Here is a 5,000-nt window from a genome sequence, read left to right as displayed (position 1 = left end):
CTCTCTCTCTCTCTCTCTCTCTCCTCTCTCTCTCTCTCTCTCTCTCTCTCTCTCTCTAAAGAGTATTTGTATAGTTCTGAGATGAAATTATTTATAATGACTATTTCTTTTGAATAAACGAATAGTCCATGTCTATATGATATTTGAAAAGTATTTGACTTGTTTATAGTTTGGTAAGAAACATTTCATTTCATGATTAAAAGTATCTACTGTGGTAAAGTTTATTTGAAAATGTCTTGGCGTAACTTGGCCATTAAAATCCTCTTCAAATTTGAATAAGAATTTAATTAATCAATCATTTTATGGTGGTAATTTGTCTTGCGCGATTTTAAGATTGATACATTAATGTCTGGATTTTCTTAACGACCTCGGGATCAGAGCCCCAGGCGAAATCACACAAAGACAAGAGCTGGTGTCCGGCCTGGAATCGAATTCTGGTCGGCAAGCTTGTATAGACAGTGACTAAACCACTTGGCCACGAAGAAAGATAAAAGTCAATGACAATTCTTCTGTACTTATACCTGTCGAATTCAGGTGTTTTGTACTTAGAATTTATATCAACCCATCTTCACCATCGTAGCTAATTGGTAGTTTGTTACTTGGCATTCGATTAATGATAAATTAATCTTTTATCTTTCTTCGTGGCCAAGTGGTTTAGTCACTGTCTATACAAGCTTGCCGACCAGGGTTCGATTCCCCTGTCGGACAAAAGCTCTAGTCTTTGTGTGATTTTGCCTGGGGCTCTGATCCCGAGGTCGATAAGAGAATCCAGACATTAATGTATCAAAAATATATATGGCTTATTTGAATATGAAAATCACGTCTAAATGTGCAAAATTTATCATTAATCGAATGCCAAGTAACAAACTACCAATTAGCTACGATGGTGAAGATGGGTTGATTTCAATTCTAAGTACAAAACACCTGAATTCGACAGGTATAAGTACAGAAGAATTGTCATTGACTTTTATCTCTCTTCGTGGCCAAGTGGTTTAGTCACTGTCTATACAAGCTTGCCGACCAGAGTTCGATTCCAGGCCGGACTCAAGCTCTTGTCTTTGTGTGATTTCGCCTAGGGCTCTGATCCCGAGGTCGTTAAGAGAATTCAGACATTAATGTATCAAAAATATATAAGGCTTATTTGAATATGAAAAACACGTCTAAATGTGCAAAATTTATCATTAATCGAATGCCAAGTAACAAACTACCAATTAGCTACGATGGTGAAGATAGGTTGATTTCAATACTAAGTACAAAACACCTGAATTCGACAGGTATAAGTACAGAAGAATTGTCATTGACTTTTATCTTTCTTCGTGGCCAAGTGATTTAGTCACTGTCTATACAAGCTTGCCGACCAGAATTCGATTCCAGGCCGGACACAAGCTCTTGTCTTTGTGTGATTTCGCATAGGGCTCTGATCCCGAGGTCGTTAAGAGAATCCAGACATTAATGTATCAAAAATATATATGGCTTATTTGAATATAAAAAACACGTCTAAATGTGCAAAATTTATCATTAAAGAACCTTGTTATACAATTTGAGACTTTGAACTCAATGGCCCTTCGTCACTTCTAAGCCATTTCATCTATCTATCTGTCTCTCCCTCAACTAGTCTGCTGAAAAGTGCTGATGCAACTCTGGTGTCAGCATGGGTGAGCAAAGCGCCTTTGGGAGAAAAAATGTTCCTTTAGAAATATACATCGACAAGGAAGATAAGATACACCTTTTTTATGCCCAACTTGGAAAGCCGATTGCATTTCCGTGTACAGAAATGTATATGTGTACCTGCAAGTCACAGCAAGCATCAGAGTGCTTGTAGTGTCGGAATTGCAGGGATATCTTATTCAATAGAATCTGGTTTTCTTAGATATTTATATTTTAAAGATCTTTCTTTGTATCCTTTTCTTTTCCTGTACAGGTCAGCTTTCCTTCGAATAATTGGACTTGAATGATTCTGTTTCACTCGTATTAGAGAAAATAATACTAGTATTTGACGGTGTATGCATGTCATTCTTGCTTAGAGAATCAACTAAATTACTCAATATGCGTATTTCTTTATAACGAGAAAGATAGTCATACAATTAGATTTTGTAAGGCTCATGAAAATAATTTTGCGATTTTATTTCATATGAAATTTTATGGTTTCATAGGTTTCATATTGAAATGGAAATGCTTGAAACTCCAAGTACTCTTTAGACGACTAATAACGGGTAATTTGCAGGTAATTGTCAGAGGGTATCTAATTATATATATATATATATATACATATATATATATATATATATATATATATATATATATATATATATATATATATATATATATATATATATACGGTATATATCTATAAATATATATATATATATATATATATATATATATATATATATATATATATATATATATATATATAATATATATATTTATATATAATTATATATATATATATATATATATATATATATATAAATATGTATATATATATCTATATATATATATATATATATATATATATATATATATATATATATATATATATATATATATATATATATATATATATATATATATATATATATATATTTAGTCATTTTTATGATAAGTCTTGTTGGTCTTATAACAGAATCTTTTACGGTAACGCATTCAATATGCAGTAACTCAAATTTACATATCACCTTTGTAATACACACACTCACACACACGCACGCACCCACATACACACACACGTACTTACACACACACACATATATATATATATATATATACATATACAGTATATATATATATATATATATATATATATATATATATATATATATATATATATATATATATATATATATATATATATATATATATATATATAATGTGTGTTTTTGTACTCATACATCTGTACTTGATGTATGAGAATGTGTACTGTCTTTTCCTAAATGCTATCTAGTTTTTAATTTCATAGAATACCACATAATCAAAGAAGGCGAATGTGCTTCAAGAGATGGCGAAAAGGAGAGATGATTTAAAAGACTTAATTCATGTAACTATGTGAGAGATATTAAAGAGGTCATATCTGTACCACTCATACATCAATAAAATCACTATATGATTTGGGAATTCTTTACCTACCTCAACTACTAAGAGAGATTTGGGTCCATTAGAATGGAATATGAAATGGATTAGAAATCCGGCTATTTTAGCAACCTATACTCCCCACGCTCTAATCACAAAAGAATGAGGGGTATTGAAATATGGTTTTTTCTTTTTTCTTATTTAGATAGAGAATAAAACAATGAAGGGAATGTTTGTTATATTAATGGGAAAGGTTTTGTGCAATTTGCCGCAATAGATGAACAGTAAAAATCTATAGCTGAAATATTGACACGTTGCAAAGAGGATGTCAACAACACACTTAAAAAAAAAAAAAAAAAAAAAAAAAAAAAAAAAAAAAAAAAAAAAAAAAAAAAAAAAAAATTATAGCTGTTTCAAGTCTACTGAAGCATTGTACTAAAACTTAACTTTAAATAAAATTATTTCACCTTTCAAGATGAATTAACTAGAAGTTTCCCATGAAAATTCATTTATAAAATGCTGTTTTTTCTACTTACTAATATAATAATGTGCTTTACTCCTGTATCTTTATATTTCGTTTTGGGGGCGAGTAGGAAGGTCAAGTAATTCTAAAGAGAATTATTTATTATAGATTTAGTAAAAAAGGCTCAAAGTTAATTTTATATAGGTGTTTGAATGATGGTAAAAGACATTCAGATAGATATTTAGGTCGTCAGATATATTTTGGTCCGTCTTTATTCAATCCAGGATCATTTCAATCTCCAATGCATAATCATACTAACTAGCCTGGTTCACACAAATCCCCACTTTAACCGAAATATTGAAATCTTTGAGCTCTCTCTCTCTCTCTCTCTCTCTCTCTCTCTCTCTCTCTCTCTCTCTCTCTCTCTCTCTCTCTCTCTCTTACTCTGTAGTATGAATACATGCTTAGTCTTTCAGTCTTGTTTATGATTCACTCTGTAAATATTAGGTGCATTTACAGGAGTTACATGAAGGCAAAGAAAATGACACCTCATCCAATGTAAATATGTAAGAATTCTCTAAAGAGTGTCGGCAGCCTAGAAAATACCCATATTTGTTCACACAGACCCATTTTCTGTTTTAATAATTTTTATGCTGTAAAAGGTCTGGTCTATTGCCAGATGAAAGATTAAATCATTTAGAAGTTACCCTATATGCTAAAATGTCAATTTCGTCATCGCATATATAACCAGCCATAGTGACGACTGAAATCATAACTGCATGAGAAAAACTCGTCAATACTTTTGATTATATTCATATTTCCTTGTTTTCCGTACAATACGTGGGGCGACAATAACATTGTTGTGAGAGCATCTGATTCTGAGCTTGTTCCGATAAGTAAACAACCTTTGTGTTTAGGGCATTACATGTTGTAGCCCGTAAGCACAGTATTGGCTACATTGCTAGCTCATTTTCACCATTCCTTAGGGACTCTGCAGGATATGAATATTATACTATCCATAACAGAGACAGAGGATGTCTGGATATAAGGCAAAATAGAAAAGGGAATTACAAAAAGATGGTGACAACCACAAACGAGGCGTTTTCTAGCGCAACTGAACCTGGCAACAATGAGGAGTTGGCAACTGTGAAACCCCCGCATAAGCTTTTATCATTAATTTCAGCGTATCATAAGAGGAGATGATATATCTTAAGAAAGATAGGGGAGCAGGAGCCTTGAAGGGATCACCCAAGAGCTCTATCAGTGAAGGTAAATAAAAAACTCTTTAAATGAGTTTTTCCCAAAACATTATTTTTTCTCATATCAAATCATATCTATTTCGTTAGTTTTATATATATTCTAAATATACAAAACCCTCTATGGTGCCTAATTCTGGTGTATTTCAAGCGAAAACTTTTGAATTTAACCCTTCCCCTCCTTTTTTTTTTTAAATCATGTATTACTGTGA

This window comes from Palaemon carinicauda, chromosome 8, assembly GCF_036898095.1.
Source record: "Palaemon carinicauda isolate YSFRI2023 chromosome 8, ASM3689809v2, whole genome shotgun sequence".
Classification (NCBI taxonomy): Eukaryota; Metazoa; Arthropoda; class Malacostraca; order Decapoda; family Palaemonidae; genus Palaemon; species Palaemon carinicauda.
The sequence above is the reverse complement of the archived record's forward strand: the minus strand, read 5'-3'. Positions refer to the sequence as shown.